Source organism: Diadema setosum, chromosome 10, assembly GCF_964275005.1.
Source record: "Diadema setosum chromosome 10, eeDiaSeto1, whole genome shotgun sequence".
In the NCBI taxonomy this organism is placed as follows: Eukaryota; Metazoa; Echinodermata; class Echinoidea; order Diadematoida; family Diadematidae; genus Diadema; species Diadema setosum.
In genome coordinates, this window is record NC_092694.1 from 13,589,517 (window position 1) to 13,609,571 (window position 20,055).

The 20,055-nt window shown below is 35.9% G+C and overlaps 1 long non-coding RNA gene across 1 annotated transcript; it reads left to right on the forward strand.

Moving 5' to 3' along the window:
• The first annotated feature begins 4,901 nt into the window (after nt 1-4,901).
• Nucleotides 4,902-8,458, forward strand: LOC140234086 (uncharacterized). The gene is made up of 3 exons (XR_011901572.1): nt 4,902-4,973; nt 7,217-7,409; nt 8,393-8,458. It is a non-coding gene; the product is annotated as an uncharacterized lncRNA (long non-coding RNA).
• Nucleotides 8,459-20,055: the final 11,597 nt, after the last annotated feature.

Sequence of the window (20,055 nt, forward strand, 5' to 3'; positions counted from 1 at the left end):
AAAAATTCTGTGATATTATACGCTGGGATATTTCGCTAAAAGATAATTTTTCATAGTGCCTGAAAAGAATTAAACTTATAGTGGTGGCCTGTATTTGCTCAGTTGTTGTTGTAAATTGGCACGTATTTGTTGCGTTCCGATGAGTTGTCAAATCGTTTCAGATTTTGAATGTTCTTTTCTGTAATTAGTAGATTTTATTGTTGATCTGCTGGCACGAGTGTCCGTGAGGCTATGAAAATTAATTTGAAAATCATTTTTGTTGATCATTGTGGTTCTCGGCAAAAAAACAAAAAACAAATATATATACTTCTCGATAAATAATTTCGTTATGGTAGCCGCGGAAAGGCATTCGAGCGATTCAGAATACAGTAAAACCTAACTAATCGCAAATTTTTTGTACATAATGTTCTTATCAATGGCTATGAGTGTATCAGTCGAAACGTCACTTGGAGGCGTTCCTCAAGGAAGGTTCCATGGACCCCTTTATTTGTTCTTTACATCAACGATATGTCGATTTATTCAGGTAGGTCTAGTCTTTCTATATTTATCTTTCATATTTTCACTCGCTGATGAAACTAATGTGGGTGTGTTTGTCTTTTACCCTAATTCCGAATCGATATATTGCTTAGAATTTAGTCGATGATGAAAAAAATAATAATGAAGACAGAAAAATCAAACGTCTGTGTGTTTTAAGGAAGTCTGTTGAAAATGTACCGCGGAATATTTTCTTGGACAACACGGTTACTGAAGAGGTCATTTGATTAAATTCCTTGGTTTAAGGCTCAATAATAAATTCACTTGGAATCTCCATATTCCGTATGTCTCACTCTCTTTAAAAAAATTATTGGTGTTGCAAATAAATTTGAATTTTGTCTTCTCATAAACACTCTCTTCATGATACATGTTTCGTTAGTACCTATGTAAACTCTGACATACTAGCTCGGGAAAAACAGATATCATAATGTATGAGAGAGAAGAAGGAGAAAAAAAAAACGCTTTCGTATTATTTTTTGAAACGAATCATCGAAACGCCATCAATAAAAGGTTTATTCTTTATTGTAATAATCTATCGTCTCTTAATACAAACCCCTTCTACGACACTATACCTTCGTATATAAGGTTATGTAGCTCTTGCCTCGCGTTCTCTGGTTTCGAGCCACCTAACTATCATCTTCCTTCTTTCTTTTCTCTGTCTACTATAGTCTCTTTTTGCCATTCCTTTCACACTTATATACATTCTTCCTTTATGTCTTTACAAGAATGCCGCCTCATGTTTATCTGTTTGTTTGTGTGTGTATGTACTTCTTGTCTGCCTTTCTTTTCCTTTCTTCCTAAAGTAATTTATGCAATTTGGTAATTTCTTGTTTCTTATGAGGGGACTGCAAATTACAAACCCCATTTTTAAGCTGTCTCATCCATTTTCAAAAGTTACAGTATTATTGTATCTCAGTTCACTCTTTGTATTTTTATCACATTTTTGCACTGATTTTATATGATTATGTGTATTACAATGTGTCATTGTAAATATATTTCAGTGGAGATATAAAAAGAAAAATGAAAAATGAAAAGAAAAGAGCCAAGATTTAATTTCTAGCAATAATGGTATCACTACAAGACAACCGTGTGTAATGAAATGAAACACGGTAAAGGAATTACAGTGTTGTACACGAAGTTATGCCCTCTTAAACAGGACGTCACGGGTTCGTGGAGTTCAGGAACCTATTTCAAACCTGGATTTTTTTTTTTTCCTTTCAAGCTGCTTTGTTTCGTTTTCCATCACTCTGTCTCTTATTATCTAGCAATTTTCATGAACTGTTATTATGCAAACATTTGCCTGTTTGGTTTTCTTCTACATATTGTTAGTATGGTTGTTTTTTTTTTCTATTATTGCTGTTCAATCTATGTATCGTACAACGTCGTAGTTTGTATATTAGAAGCAACACCAATAGATAAATATGAAAAAAAAAAATGAAATGGCAGAGATCGTCCTGTATCAAAATACATGAGGCACATTAAGGGTTTGTGTAATGAATACTGTAAATTTATTTAATAGACTTTAATTTTCTACCCTGTAGAGTGTAAAGTCTGTAGAGGACAAGACTGTTCTTGCCTTATTTTATCCCTGTAAATTTTGTACAGAAACTGTTGTCCGAATGGTTTGAATACATGCATTATATATATCTATCTATGAGTTTCATTGTAAAGTGAACTGATTAACCGTCATTTTTAAACATTTCAAAGTTATTCCGTCATGAGATAGAACAAAATTAAACCTTTCCAGTAATACCTCACTTGTGACATTAGAAGGAATATTCTAGAAGTTTTGATTAAACTATCCTGTATGTTCTTATTACTTCCATTGTCTTTTAGCAGTTTTAATCACAAATATCTAAACTTAACAATAACGGAGTTAGCTCGTTTGCGATGAAACTCTTGAGATATATATATATATATATATATATATATATATATATATGTGTGTGTGTGTGTGTGTGTGTGTGTGTATAATAAAATATACATATTTTGCATGAACGTAGTTGAGGTGGTAGATGGACAAAGGACAAAGTCAAAAGTAACTGTACTAGCTTGATAAATGTTGTTTTCCTCAGCCAGATTTGCAGGTCGCGTCTCCCAGTGGTAATTATAGATATCGAATAATCATCAGTACATAGATATCGTCCATACCGAGTATCCAAGTTGAATGAATTACACTTGTATGCATGAGATTTTCTTTGTTCTGTTCTCCCATTCGTCTTGCTTGAGACGTAAGTTTAGTGCTCGTCCCCGTATCCACGATTGGTCATCACATGAAGTTGTATTATCATCGTACAAGTAAAATAAGCGTCATCTTTATGGGTTGTGAGTTGAATTTTTGTTTACTTTTGTTGTTGTTGTTGTTATTTTTTGGATCGCCATGGACGTGACAGACATTCTGGACAGATTAAAACTTTGATGTCACATAAACTTTAATAAACCTCACGAAATTTGCGAAAGTTTAATGGACGCGAAATTTCTGCAAATTCTTCAAATAAATTTCAGCATTCATTCAACATGAAGACTTAAAAATTCCAGAGAGTCCCCGCTTTGGCATCAATGAATATTTTTTGAGGGGTCATCTCTCCAAATTTGATGCTTTTCATTTCATTTCATTTTTATTTCATTTCCGGCCAAATCATATAATATGACAATTTCATATAAACAAATTAAGTACAATGTAACTATTACATTTCCAAATGAAATTTAGTTACACGCCATTTGTTTACATGAATCAATAAACTTGATGCTTTTATCCGCCAGGTAACAGTAATTTCACTAATTGACCTGACTATTATAGGGAAATCTTAGATATATACTGGAATGAGTGAATGCATCAATATTCAATTGAACATGAGATCAGTGAAAGTTTGAGGAAAATAGGACAATCCGTTAAAAAGTTATGAATTTTTCAAAGTTTTGGTGCCGCCAACGTTGGATGTCATGTGTGGAAAATGATTTAAAGAAAATACAAAGAAAATTCCACAAAATCTAGTATTTTTTTTTAAAGAAAATTACACATTTTTTTTTTCTCCTGGAGGCGCACACAGTTATCAATTATTGTACCATTGTATCACATGTATTTTTCTTTTCTTTTCTTTTCTTTCTTCTTCTTTTGTTACTGTTAACGCTGATTTTGTTAATGTTATTGTGTTTTCTAATCTATTTGTATGAGTAGCAAAGTGCGCTTAGAAACGTCAGTATGAAGCGCCATATAAATGCAATTATTATTATTATTATTATTATTATTATTATTATTATTATTATTATTATTTCCTTTTTAGGGGTAATGTCATTCTTCCGGTTGTCAACAAAGGCAAGTCAGGTGCTTCAACAATATGCTAGAAAAGTGAAAAATACTTATTCCCCCTTAAATCTGTCATGTCTCGACGGTATACAATAGAAGTAATACTATACCAACCATTCTGTTTTATGGTAGTACAAAGTCTTGTACTCCTGTTTGGTTATCACATGCGGTTCTGTTCTTTTTGTAACTCTTAAAAAGTAAAGTAATTATATGTAGTTCTTTGATGTTGAGTAAACGGTGTAGAAGTTCTGCATATACAGTACATAGCTCGTTCGCTCGGTTTGGGTTCGGGTGCACGTCACGAGACCGACATCCACCAGTCGTAAGGCCCACGAGTTCTACAGACCACCTCCACCAGTCTTACAGCCCACTAGTTGCACAGCCCACATGTTCGACACTTAGTGACCAAAGCCCGTAAGGTCGTCATCAAGTAAAATAGGCCCACAAGTTCGACACTATGTGACCAAAGCCCATAAGGTCGACATCAAGTAAAATAAGCCCACGAGTTCGACAATAAGTGACCAAAGCCCATAAGGTCGACATCAAGTAAAATAAGCCCACGAGTTCGACACTGGGGAAAAAGAGACCATGATGAGTTTGACACTATGCGACATAAGTTCACGGGACCGACAATCGGCAAAGAAGGCTCACTAGACCTACAGGATGAACAGTTCATCTATAAACAAATTAAGACTGCGTCATTTTATAGTGTGTCCCAATAGTAGCATGAGGAAGAAATGAGTGATGGGAAAGGAAATTTGCTAGGGTGTCATCGCTTTGGTTACACTCTTAAAAACCCCGGGTCAGAATTCTAACCATTTTTCCCAGTCAAAAATATCTCACCCTTTCCGGGTCAATGTGACCCGGAAAGGAGTCGACTGGACACAAGCTCTGGAGCTCCAGCACTTGAATAAATGCTTGTGACCCCGTTCGTGGTCAACGCTTTGCAGACGTTCAGGAGATGCAATTTGATTGGAGGAATCTTAGTAAAGCGCGAGCCTGATTGGTCCTTTCGTTCATTGGCCTAAATCCCATCAACATTCATCATTGCGACGCTGCAGTACGATAATGCTGTGTGTCAGGAGGCTGCTTGAAACCTGGGGTTTGGAGAGATTTGCCTCAAATTTCGAAGGTACGTAGCTATGATCTGACAATTTGATACTCTATATTCATGTTCTGATTTGACTAATCATGGAACTAGATTGAGCTTCGGTTTTCTGCGGTAAACTTAACATGTTATTCATCATGCGAAGATCAATGCGATTGGGGTAAACAGTGTAGACTATGTGTACAATGCAGTCTGTACACCCGGGGTGGATCACCAGCGGCAGTGCACTGGATCAAATCGGGACGAACCGAAAAGTCATGGGTCTTATGGTTATTATCTTTTTGGGATTGAGCTGCCACTCTCACATATTTCACAAAATTCTCACGCTCATAAGTAGATGAAAATAACAGAGATATGCCCCCAAATGTGCCTGATGGCTCGACTTCGATTCTAATCTCTCAAGAAAGACACTATCGTATAGAACCTACCCTGCGCCTGGCTGTTGTGTTGTGTTGTAGCTGTGTAAACAGCAGTGTACGCACTGTAATGCAGCAGCTACTACTCTACTGTATACTAATTACTACTAGTTACGTCTCATTTCACGAGCGCCGACTAAACTACGCGTGTGTACGGCAGGAGATCTTCAGCCTGGATAAGTATCGAAAGCATGATTCTAGGTAGGACCTAGCGTCCTTCGTAGGCCTAGGCCTATTCAAAAGTTGTATTTTCTTACCGTAAATAGTAGGCCAAGAGGGCCTAAAGTGTTATAGGATAAGGCTAGATCTATTTCTGTTAATTATCGCCTTGGCTTGGGCTTGGCCTATAGGAATACAGTAGGATCTTAGTTAGTACCAAGTAGCCTATAGGCCTAAGTTAACTGTTAGACAATATAATTCTAACATAGAATCTATTAGCTAGGTCCCACCGGTCGGGTAGCTATAAAGACCTAGTCTCTAGCTATATAGAGCTCTAAAAAACGTTGAAATTAGATCTATCTGGTTGGTTTCAGACTATAAGAACAAAGTAGGCCCTACAGTTTTAAATATAAGTCTTCTTTTTTTAAGCTAAAGCCGTAAATTTAGAGCAATAATAGAGGTATTGGTAGGAGGGATAGCTAAGGATGAGGATGCAGGCACCCCTAATGTCAGTAGAAACTCTCGTGCAGAGACATATTGGCTATAGTTTGCTCGATCAAATTTGTTTCGTCAGTAAGGTGCAAATTAATTCCCCCAGCTTAGTCCACTCAACAGTAGAGCCTATCTAACGTGGTTGCTGTCTGTCAAGCGTACGGTAGGCCTATCTATCCATGACTGGCAGCCAGTAGGCCTATAGTTTACCTTTTACAAGTCTGTGGTCTAATATAGTACTATAGTAGTAGTAAAAGTAGTAGTAGTAGTAGTAGTAGTAATGGTAATAATAAGAATAATAATAGCAATAATGATAATGATGATGATTATAGCGCACAGGTCCAGCTTAGTTTCAGTGCTCATGGCGCTTCAATAATTAAAAGATATAGAACTAGATCTTTACATTTGTCTTGATAGATCTATGTTCAAACAAGACAACAAAGAAGACAATGACATACCCAGTACAACAAACAAACATAATAATAAAAGAATACAGCATATACCAAATAAAGAATATTTTTCCGAACATTAATGAGAGCAATTTCGGTCCTCAGTGTGATAGGAACAGTACATTGTAAGATTTGAATGTCTCTGTAGATGACAGTTGCTCTTACTGAATAGGTAACTGGTTCCACAATTTTGGTTCCATATAACGGATCGGATAAAGCACGATCACCCTGCATCAATGACTTATTCCGAGTGTAATTTCCACTTGAAAGATATGAAAAGCTCACGATTCACTTTATCTTTCTGCGTGCGAAATTTTGTACCATCGCACTCGTGTCCATTCACTTCTTGCATAATATTGGAAATGATCATTATGATGACAATGTCGATGACAACAGTTACAATAGTAATATACATTGTACTGAAATGAAATGATACCTCACATATGCCGCTTTTGTCAGTACTTTTATGCCATTAAATTATTTTATCTCTGATCTACAATCCATATATAACTGCCTGTCTGTTTTGATGCTATTGTGACTGGCTACGCTCAAATCAGTTACAATAGCGCACTTTTAGACAGACATGTGGATGGTCGTATCTTGTTTGAGGAGAGAATCACGACTAATTCTCATGATCAAACTCATAATATGGACAGGGAGAGAACATGAGATGCACGGCGGATTTGCAGCGTGAGATGAAAAATTGGCAATAATCTTTTTCTGTTTGTTTGTATTAAAAAAAAAAAAAAAGAAATAGAGTAACGAGAAGTGACCGGCGAAGATGCCCCCGCCCTGCTGACCCACAAGCTGAACTCCTGCAGTTTGCTGAGCAAGAACAGCCTGAAGCCTCTTGGGAGCTGCTGACGATTCCTCGGGCCATCCTTGATCAATAGCACTTAGCCATCTTACTGTTGTCCACTCACCAAAGGGAATGGTCATCACAGGTATAGACCTACTACTTTGTACGAGATTATATTGGCAGGCTGCGTACTGTTGTCCATTTACTCATAGTTTGTATTTGTTCTTTTATTGTAGGGCACTTAGAATCATTCCCTTACCAAGACAAAAAAAAAATGGTCACTAAAACAAAGACTAGGCCCTACACTATTATAATTGTTATTACGTTATTTCACTGTAGTTCTATATCTGATATTTGCATCATAATTTCTGTCAAGCCTATTGTGAGGTTCTCCATTCATGGTCGTGATGCGGTGTAGGCCTATTGAAACAGTGTTCAAACATGTTTCAATTTCTCTGAACCGTCAGCTGAAAATGTGTTTTTAAAGAACAAAGAAAAGAGGGGAAGAAAGTTTCTCATACTACTGGATGAGAAAGCACTGTACTTGTATTGTGTATGTCTGCAGTATTCCTATAATTTTAGCATTTGAAGAAAATGTCTCTCACGTTCTCTGGTGAGGAAATTTGTGAATGACATGCAGGAATATTTGATTATTGAATTATTAGCATTATATCTTTGAGTCAGGTGTGACCCAGCGAAGTCAAAGTAGCACCTGTTAAACCTTTGGCAATGTGAGTTTGAACATAATTTTATGGAAACATGACATGCATTATGTCGGACCAACTATGGGACTATATTTATGTGGGACCAAGCAATGCAATATTTAATAGGAATATGCAACAACAACAACAAAAACCCCACACAATTAATGACAAAATTCATTTTCTTATTACTGCATTCTTTTTGATCTCTGTTAAGCATGAATGTTATTGTAAAGATTTTGCATGATTTTGTGCAATTTGCTCAGAGATCACGAATTGCAGTAAACTTTGTAAGGAACGGCTTTGGGCAGGGTAGGGCGGGGCAGCATAAGGCAGGGCATTGGATTGGGAATTACATGTTACATGTAATGCCAGTTTGTCTTCTCTCCCCCCCCCCCCCCACCCCCTTCTCTCTCTCTCTGTACAGGTATTGCGGTCTTAAAGACATACCAGTCCATTTTACACCAGGTGTGACATCAGACTTAGCACCAGCAAGTTCACTGAGCGGATCCTCACACTCCACCCGACAGAACTCAAAGGAAGATTCATCAATGATTTGACTTCTTAATCATATAAATATCCCTATTTTAGGCTTTACGATAAGTATTTTCTTTGTTGTGAATATTAATGTGTGGTTTTTTTTTCGATGTACATGTATACAAGTCATCGTGACAACTACCGGAAAAAATTTATATAGTTACTTGAAATATGATCACAGCAGTGTTGGTATAAACTTTGAGCTTTTTAGAAATGTACTTTACTAAATAACTTCACAAACATTGACAAAATACTGCAAATAATAGTATATCAACCAAGGGCATGTCAGTTGCCTATTCATCACGTGTAATGGGAAAGTTTGTAAATCCTCACTGTTTATGAATATTGTTTTTTTAATACAAAATAGGCCGCCAGATATGTGTATAACTTAAATTAAATTAGTGAATTGTATTAGATACAATTTTATGATGAAATAATTTCAAATACTTTGCAGTGTCATGTGAAGATGTATTGAGAGTCATGCAGCATAATGTCGCGGGGGCGATTTTGACCCCAACGGATTCGAATTCTGGATCAAACTGACCCGGAAAGGGTACAAACCAGTGACACAGATTTCCGGGTCGCTGTATAGAAACGTAACCCAGAAAGGGGTTAATATATTACCAACTCTTTTCTCCGGGTCACGCTGACCCGGATGGTGTATGACCCCAACAGACCCAGTTTCCGGGTCAATTCCGGGTCAACACAATTCCGGGTCAACAGATTTCCGGGTCAATTCCGGGTCAATTCCGGGTCAATTCCGGGTCAACAAATTTCCGGGTCACTGAATAGAAAGGTGACCCGGAAAGGGGTTAATGTAGTGCCGACTCTTTTCTCCGGGTCAGGCTGACCCGGACGGTGTATGACCCCAACAGAAACAGTTTCCGGGTCAGAATTGACCCGGAAAGGGTCAATTCTGACCCGGGATTTTTAAGAGTGTACCCTCCCTCACCCCCTTAGAAGTTTCAATACGTTCATTTGCATCTGCTTGTGTGAATGTATGTGCTAAAAAGATTAAACTCACTAAAGTTGTCACCAAAGTTAATGTGTTGAGTGTAATTGAATAATAGTATGTGTTTAATGACTGGTACACATTTATTTGTGTCATGTTATTCTTACTTGTGTTTTGATCTGTCTGTTTTCCCTCATTTTTCATATTTCCTTTCGTCTCTTCCCTGTACGCTTAGAAACATTATATTAAGCGCATTATAATTAATGTAATGCATTATTATCATCATTATTTATCTTTCCACTTCAATACAAATATGCAAGAGCACCCTCGTTTTCGTATTAACTCTTCAACCTCTTTAAGTATTCTTGCCCCCCCCCCTTAAAAACAGATTGTGCTTATACGGGCATGGCTTTTATAGTGTTGTGGGATCTTTGGGGGGAAACGTGACTGCTAAAGGAGCATTTTAGAGTGAAAGTTGGAAACCGAACTTTCTTTTGGAATATTTCGAGTATGCTGAGTGTATAAAAACCGTTTTGCAGGCACAATTCAAAATATTCCAGCCAATCTGATTTGCATAAACCAAACAGCTGCAAAATTAGCGCCTTTTATTCCAGTAGGCCATTACTTCCAGAAAATTCTCCATCTGTATACAGAAACAACAAATTAACGTAGCTTTAATCCTACAATGAGAAGGTAGGGCTGCAGACAAGAAATTGATACATTATCATCTCGCAATATTCCAGTCAATCTAGCGATTTTTAGGGGGTAACCCACCACTAATTGCAACAGTAGGAATTTCACTGCAGTGCAAGTCGTTGAGGCCTCCTGAACACAATACTAAAAGTCCCCCCAAATCCAGGGGCCAAAATAGTAAAATTTACATAATATGCAAATTAGCACCTGAAATGAGAGGAAATTGACAGATCTCAACTTCCCGTTATCCAATTTTAAAGATTTAAATGTATATACTTATATTGTGTAGGTCAATGAACACGATAGATGCCTTTTCTAATTGGTCGTACAAAAATAATTTACATAAAATGCAAATTAGCGGTAACTGTAAAAGTACATTCAAAACAACAGTATTCACGTTGGCATAATGCACGTTTTGCATAATATGGGGACGCGGGGTTGAGGGGGTAACTTTGGGCGCCTCCCAAGGGGCCGCTTTAAATGTGCACCACTTTTTACTATATAAGTATTGTAAAGCAATGTCTCCTGTATTGATTGCATTGCATTTCTTGGAAACAAAAGTACCCTTGCTATAAGGCACGATCGAATTTTGACAGCATGTACGTTTGGAACATATATATTCGCGTTATATGATATTATATGTTTTCTATATTGCCAAGAGGATAAAGGGCATTTTGGGGGCACACGCCACAGGGTCGCCCTTCAATAAGCACCCTCATTATTGTGTAGATCTTTTGAAGCAAATCCTCTTCTATCATTTTCATGACTTTTCATTTATATTAGAGTGTATTTGATGTATTGCTGGACCTAATTTTAAAACCATTCACGGTAGAACAACTACATTTGCGTTGCTTATATCCGTATTTTGTCATGAAGGGCGTGAGCGTAGGTGTAAATTTAGACATCTCCCCAGGGCTTACCTTTGCATGTCCACTTTTTGACAATGTAGTTATTGTAGAGCAATGTTTCCTCTATTAATCAGTTGCATTTCTTTTTTGGAAACAAAAGTGTCTTTGCTATACGGCACGATGGAATTTCGAAAACATGTACGTTTGGAACATATATTCGCGTTTAATATATGATATTATATGTTTTCTATATTGCCGTGAGGGTGGAGTATTTTTGGCACATCCCGGCAAAACGACTTTCTACGTGCATGTACAACTGAGTTTGCTTTGGCATATAGTGCATGTTTTGTTAACCTGTTTTGGGACCACGAAGGTCAGGGTAGGGGTGATTTGGGCACTTCCCAAGGGCTTGCAGTTGAATGTCCAACTTTTTTACAATACAGATATTGTAAAGCAACGTCTCCTATATTACCTTAATTTCATTTTACGAAAATAAAAGCGTTTGTGCTAGACAGGCGGAAGAACTTTTCAGAGGCATGTACCCAGTGGAACATTTTTTCGCTGTTGTATATGACGCATGTTTTTCATTGCCTTTATAGGAGGCGTGGGGTTACTTTGAGCACCTCCCACAAGGTGGTCTCTGCAAGTGAAACCCTTTGGACTGTATAGACATTGTAGATCAATGTAGTTAGTTTATCTTTACTCCGGCAATCTTTATATATATAGAAATAAAAGTGTCTTGATATGGCAAGAATTCAATTCGATTCTTATTTCATTTTTCGACAAGAACATAATATTGACATCACTTTTTTTTGTAACAGAAAAATTGAATGAGGTGCGTAAAACTACGTAGGATGAAAAGAATGTTCAATGATTGTAGCACCTTACGATAATTATACATAGTCATAAAACTGAAGTGATAGTCATATAACTCAGGGAACGACCTTTTTTGAGACATGCACTTTTGGAACGACTGTAATTGCGTTGGTATTTGCGTTATAAGGGTCGTGTATAGAAGCAATCAAAATGGGCACTTACCATATAGGAGGCTCCCTTCGAATGATCATCACTTTAACTGTGTCAGTGTATATAAGTCGAAATTGCAGAGCAATATATCTTTTGTTAACCTCATTGAATTTCATAAAATAATAGTGTCTTTGTTGGAGGACCGGAAGGACTGTTTATAGGCATGTACCCATAGAACATGATTATGTATTTGCGTTCATACATGATTATTACATGTCTTAGACTGCCTTTGGGTGGAGTAATTTTGGGCACCCTCCACGTGTTTGCCTTCGTATGTGAACCATTTTCACATTATAGATATTGTAAAACAATAATTTGTCTATAACTTTCACTGAAATTTAATGGAAATGAAACGAAAAGGATGTTATAGAGGGTTGTTGTTTTTTTTTCGCTTCAAACAGCTGTATTCACATGTGTATACTATGTTTTGTACAGGGACGTGAGGGTATATAGGGATAAATTCGGGTATGCTTTCATGGAAATAAAAGAGTCTTTGCTAGACGGCCAAACGACTTTAAAAAAAAAATCTTGTACGCTTAGAACAACGGAAATCGCGTTGGTTGATGCATGTTTTTGCCATGGGGATATCATCGATAGGGGTAACTTTGGTCACTACCTACAGGGTTTCCTTTGACTGTGCTATCTTCAATATCTCAAGACCCTCAAGGATGCAAGAGCTGAATCATCCAGATTCGAATAAGCAACTCTCAAAATAGAGTTCATTAAATTACAAAATCGGACAAGTTATAGATGTTGACAATTGTTTAAATTCGTACTTTGATTCTACGTAATTAATGGATAAGCTATCATTATCTGTCTGATAACAAACTATTATTTGCATAAAATTATTCATGCTAGGTTTCTAATGCTGAAAAGTTTGGTGAAGAGAAACTGAAATATCATATTTGAACATTCTTGATAAATTATGCTCATATCGGGCACTTTGATGCATTTGAATATTCCGTTGGCTCGGTACCCTTTGCATATTATGCAAATGAGGCCCAGACTATGTACATGGAAATTTTTGCATCGCACTAACTGCCATTGCAAACAGAAGTTTCGACACTTTTGGTGTTCCAATCTGAAACCTAGAAGCATAGTTTTCATGGAAACACTGTATTTTTATCGTTATTGGAGCTAATTTGCATATTATGCAAATGAGGCCCAGAATATGTACATGGGAATGTTTGCATCGCACTAACTGACATTGTAAACATAAGTTTCAACACTTTCGGTGTTTCAATCTGAAACCTAGAAGCATAGTTTACATGGAAATACTGTATCTTCATCATTATGGGGAGCTAATTTGCATATTATGCAAATGAGGCCCAGAATATGTACATGGAAATGTTTGCATCGCACTAACTGACATTAAAAACATAAGTTTCAACACTTTCTGTGTTTTAATCTGAAACCAAGAAGCATAGATTTTCATGGAAACATTTTATTTTTATCATTATGGGGAGCTTATTTGCATATTATGCAAATGAGGCCCAGATTATGTACATGGAAATGTTTGAATCGCACTAGCTGACATTGTAAACATAGGTTAAAACACTTTCGGTTTTCCAATCTGAAACCTAGAAGCATAGTTTTCATGGAAACACTGTATTTTTATCAGTATGGGAGCTTATTTGCATATTATGCAAATTTAGTCATTTTAACCCACTGGATTCCTTGGGACTTTCAGTAGGAGCCCATAACAAGTTGTAACTGTTGCAATTAGTGGTGGGTGAAACCCTATTTTGACTGGACTACAAGATTCATTGACATGAAAGTTATGAATAGTCATGCATATAGCACAATAGCATATTTCCTATATTTAAGAGTATTTTTTTTTTTGTCATAGGGAACACAGATAATGGCTGTTCATCGTCACATGAAGATCAGATACAGACTCAACAATTTAGGAAATAATATGATACATAATACTAATATACATATGTTTATGCAATTGTGGATTGATAGGATGAGAGATGAGTCAATATGGTTAAGCTACCACACGGATTTCGAGATTTTATGATTTTTTTTAGCACATAGGGACATTATGAACTATGCGCTATAAGCAATGTTAATTTTTGCTTTTTATTATACTACCATGACTACTGTTATACAATATGTATCATCAATCTGTATCTTCAATCAATGGCTAAATTAATCAGATTATGAACTACAAACAAATAAACTTGCGAAATCTAATGGCAGCCGATAATGATAATAATGAATTATGACGGTATATCATGCGCATGCTAAATCAATGTATTATTTTGCCTGTGTTGCATTCATTATTTTTTCAAAGGCTTTATCATGACTTAAAACTGTGTCAGGAATTACTGAATTGCTGTGTTAGGTTAGAAGATAATTTCCTAAAATAATCTTGACTATATTCAATCATATTCATGTCGCAGCCATATGTGGGAATAAGCGACCTACGCACATGTATAAACATATATATATATATATATATATCTATATATATATATGTATGTATATATATATATATACATATATATATATATATATATATATATATATATATATATCTATATATATATATGTATGTATATATATATATATATATATATATATATATATATATATATATATATTCTTATAAGTATAGGCTGTAGTTACTTCCTTCCTTGATTCTGTTGTGATTAGAGTGAATTCTATACCACAGACACAGTCATCAAGCCTCCTCAAAGAGTGTTACTTTATCATAAAGGAAGATGTTGTATCGCAATTTTGCGATGCTGCAATACGTTCTCGTAATGGTACGTTACTGTCTTCGACAAGAATGGACATTTCTAGGAAGACGACGCAGTACATATGACGGTGCAATTTAGAAAAATAAAACACTTCATTTCTACGCATTTTCGGCAATTTCGCAGAAAGAACCTTCCGTAGTCATCCTATATCAGATGGCTTATAAAATGGGGTGTCACTTCGCAAACAAGGACATTTTCAGCGCTAAAATATTCATATTTCCTGGTTCAAGACTTGTTATCAACAACCCAATATGTAATACAATGTACAAGTACTTTATAGCTTAAATTCTATATTATGCGTTAATACCGTCATCATGCTAAAAAAAAAAAAAAAAAAAAAAATTACAATCTCCCGCTCAGGAATAGAGAGATGGAGGGGGAGGTAGGGAGAGAGAGGGAGAGAGAGTGAAGTGAATTAGAACACCAGATAATTGTCCATGAGCCAATGAATTACTCGTTTAGTCGTCGTTATACTGTCAGACGATTGACACAAAGATTTAAGTGTCCGACGTAACACAGTGCAATTACAACAACCACATTGGAGACGGTTGTACATAGACGTTACAGCGAGACTAATGCTTATCAGTGAGATTGATGTAAACTTTGTCGTCTCTGATGCCATCAATTGCTACAATGAATTACACGAATGAACCTCCCGCTGTTACTGGTCAAGTCGCCGTATTGGTTGGTTTACTCACACTCATTTCTGTTGCAAGAAATGTGGAAGCAGACCCCGTCAGTAAGTACAAAGAGTGTAGTTAACGCATTCATGTATGGAGCCTTGCACTAGCCTCTGCTCGATCGTAATGGATCAGAAGACACTCTTTTCCTCACCTTTTGAATAAGAAAACGCTATTTCACAGTAGGCAGGTATGCAAAAATCCCCCCCCCCCATCTCCCCAAGAACGTGTACAATAAATTGGCTTGTGTATGAAGATATATTGGAGGAATAAGGGAAATTTGCATTTTGATCCGAGTTTAATCAATTTTTTTTTTAGTCCTACAGGATTTTTTCTTTTCATCTTTACATGGTATACTTTCTTGTCACCCACATAAAACAATTGATGGTGTCCTTTGTAAGTGTGTATAATCAAGGAAGATGGTATTGATATACGGAAATAAGCCCTATTTTTACACATAGCAAGCAATCTACAACTAGTAACCTACAACTGAAGAAAATTTAGGAAGGGGAAAGCCCGAGAACCTCCTAGAAGTTCTATACTAGTATACGTTCATTCTGTTTTGGTTTTCAGTTTTGATATGTCATTAGGATTATTTTTAAATGAGTCTCCAATGCTGGTTTAACGAAAACAAAACGAAACAAAACAAAACAAAACAGAAAATTACCTTAATGATAATCCAAAGTTTGAGCCAGTAATGGACTAAGAAATAAAATATAATAGTGAGCACATATAATCATGTATTTTGCAATACCTCATGGTTTATGGAAGACTGGTACACAAGGTAAATCAATTATTGTAATGAATACGAATAAAGTATGAGTGAAAATGAACATTTTCACTCAAAATTCACTCCAATTTCAGTCTAAATTCACCAATGGTGTTCACTCTTTTTTTGTATTCATTCTTTAAGAGTGAATATTTTCACTGGATTTTTTTTTTTTTTGAGAGTACAATTTTATTAAGGGGCTGATGCATTAGAAGGGTCTAGGGCAATTATCCCCATGGCAATTAAACCCCACTAACTGCATTTAGCCGGAGGGGGGGGGGGGGTGGTGGGATGGAGTTGATTGTGGGGGGGGGGGTAATTGCCCTGTGTATAATACGGCATTAGACCTATACATAACCTTTCTATATCGAAAGGGCATAAAAGTATGCCTGGGCATCATAAAGTTGAAAGATGTTACTCAGTAGTACAGTACAGTGCGCAATAGAAACATAGTCATGTAATCTTTGAAAAAAAAAAAAAAAAACCGCCTATACCGCCCTGTAAAGATGTCTGCGAGTTAGATAGAATTGTAACACCTGCGTTCGTTTTTTACGTCTGTAGTACTGTCTGTTACAAGTATATTTGTCATATGTTATAGTAAGCGTTTATTTCTATGTGATTGTGCTATGATAATTGTGACTTTTGTGCATATTACTTTTATACGTGACAAAAAGCAAACTTCATTTGTTAGTATGTGAATTTGAATCACTTTGACTGAATCTTCATGTAATAATTTTGGCGTTGTACCTGCAAACTTACACGTATACCTCTTTACAGAACATATTATATTTCCGACCTGGTAGATAAAGCAAGGAAAGCCGCATATTTCTATTAGAACTAGGAATGCAAATGATTAATTATACCTAATGCTCTCACGGTATTGCGGTCATGCTTCTCGAAACTTACATAAAGGCCGATAGTCCGCAAGTTTAATATACGAACTGACGAACTCATGTATGACTGATTTCGTGTAAAATCACGAATCAAAGACAGTATTTAAGTGGATTTAGGCTAATAAATTGTCACTGAATTTGATTGAAACAAAATTAACGGTTTTTATAATACAATCAAATATTTTACTCAGCAATTAGTTGTTTGTAAACGACGTGGAATTGAAAAAAAGCTGAATATATAAGATTCCTTGTTTTTTGTATTGACTGAAAGTTATAAACATGGAAAGTTCATGTTGATTTCCTGCGTAAATTATTATCAAAAAAAATATGTAGGTGTTATGTATTAGTTAAAGCAGTATGTTTTTCCAGCATGTTCTGCATTCATTGTATTCTATATACTCTTTTATTGCCTTATTTTGGTTATGGAATCCTGGAATGGGGTAACTGCTGTACAACAATACTTAATTCTTTATTATTGATACAGAAAAGAGCCATACTAATATCAAAGAAACTTGGAAACAGTCTGGAACACACTAAAACTGATTAATGTCTTTTTTTTCCAGTGGAACACTGAAGATGCAGGATTAGTATTATTTCAATTTTGGATCATTTAAGTATCAGTTAAAATCAGGTGGTCTGCCAGACGTGTTTTCGTCGATGTTTGTTAAATACTAATGAAAGTCCTTAATCACCGTACGAGACAAAAAGTTTCTTTTCATCTTTCTCCTGTACGGACCATATCTGCTCTAAAAACAATAACTACTTCTTGCAGGACCTAAATTTTGGAATGATTTGGATGAGAAATAATCCAATCTCATTCTCTTGATTCATGTAGGCATAAACCTAAATTAGTTCTTTGAATTCATACTAATACCTACTTTTGAATCTTCCTCGACATTCTCTCTTCCTACTTCGTATTTCTGTCTTTGTATCCAACATGTGCCTTGCTTGCGATTTCTTCTATCTCCTGGATTTTCTTATTGCACAATTCGTATATCTGTCATTGTTCGCCGACTATATCTTATATTTGTACCTGGCTCGGGCAACTCTCTTGAAGTTTTGTGCAGCGGACATTGTTCAATTCAATTCAATTCAATCATTTCCAATGAACGAAAATCAAAACATAGTACAAAGTATACATGTCATGAAATAAAATTGTTCAAACATTTGCAAAAGGTTCATGTAGTATACGAGATGAATTATATAACACACACAAACACACACACACACACACATATATATATATGTATATACAATAGTTAGAAGGAACAATGCATATGCAGTTCGTGGGCGTGCGGAAAATGAATTTGATTATGGAAAATATAGTGATCCACTAAAAAGCAAAGCTTATGGGACGTGGATCGCTAGATAAATAATGAGTAAATATTATATTATTTCAAGTTTTTTTTTTATAGCTATTGTATTTAATATAGATTATTTAAGTCATTTGTAAAAATATACATGTAGTTATTTTGAGATGCGCAGGTCGGGAAAAAATAAAAACAAAAATAGAGTATCAATGCTAATGCCCGGAAACTGTTCGCTGAACCACGTGTACCGGGAAAATATGACAAGGACAACACACTCGTACACACATTCAATTACCCACACACACATATAAGACGCGAGACAGTAACGAGAGGAGAGATAACGGTAACAATACAAGTCTACGAAGAACAAAAGAGGTCTGCATACAGAACACGCCAAGTGCTGCGACATTAGGACAGGTGAAAGCTCAAGCATGAATTAAAGTAATTTAAATTATCTAGAATTATAAGTAGAGAGTAGGTGCTTTCTGAATTTTTATTTAAATGTGACGAATTTGGGGGAATCTTTTAAGCTGTTATCTAGATTATTCCAAAGTCTGGGTCCGGTATAAAGAAATGTATTTTGGGCATATGCGGTTCTCACTAATGGAAGATGGAACTCGTCGGATCGTCGCGTGGGATACTTATGTACATGACTGTTTCGATGAAATGAGTCTTGAAATATTTTGGGTAAGAAGCTGCAGTTATAATCAAACATGAACTGGCCAAGTTGAAACACATACAAATCTTTCATATGTGACCGTGCATCACAAAACGTACAAAAAGTCGCACACACTGATTTTGTGTGAGGACTGAAAATAGGTGAAATTGGTCAACCGAGCCGATTTTGACTTTTTCATATTTTCTAAAAGAGCAAGTCTTCTCTACATGATGCTAAAATTTGTGATCATAAAACGGGCAGGAAAGTGTGTTTTTTAGCAAGTTTATCTCAAACATTTCTTGGCAGAATAGTGCCAATAATTGTGTCTTTGGAGTCCCCTTTACATTTCTTAAGAATCTTGTACACACTCTTCACTTTCACCTCCTGTAACTTTTGAAACGATGACGCTACTACTTTGAAAGTTGCCATTAATTAAGGACAGAATGTATTAATAAGGCATATTCAATTTCACTTTAATTTGATAATCCCTTCATTGTTGTTACTCCGGTGGTTTACATCCTGTTTTTTGTCCCATTCATTGCACAGCCAGCACGGCTTGGTAAAGATAAAGCGCTTGAATAGACACTGTACTTCAGAGCCTCTTTTCTTAGTTCACACTTTTCCTGAGTGTGTGTTTTCTTTCCAATATTTAGATAGGTTGGGAGACTCCATTTGATTTGACTTATACATCATTTTAAAGCTTAGAATCTGCTCTTTGAAAATATGGTCTTAACTAGAATTTTATTTCTGGCGACTTTTTGTTTGTTCTGTGGTGCAGGGTCACATAATTTAGTATTTTATGGTAAAAAAACAAAGCATCTGTATGTTCTCGGATATGTAGGTGAAAAACAATTTTGAGCGCTTTCTTTTGCATTATAAAAAGTTTATCAAGTAATGTCTGATATGTATTACCCCAAGCAAGGATCCCGTAGTTTAAATAAGGTAGTATCAAGCTA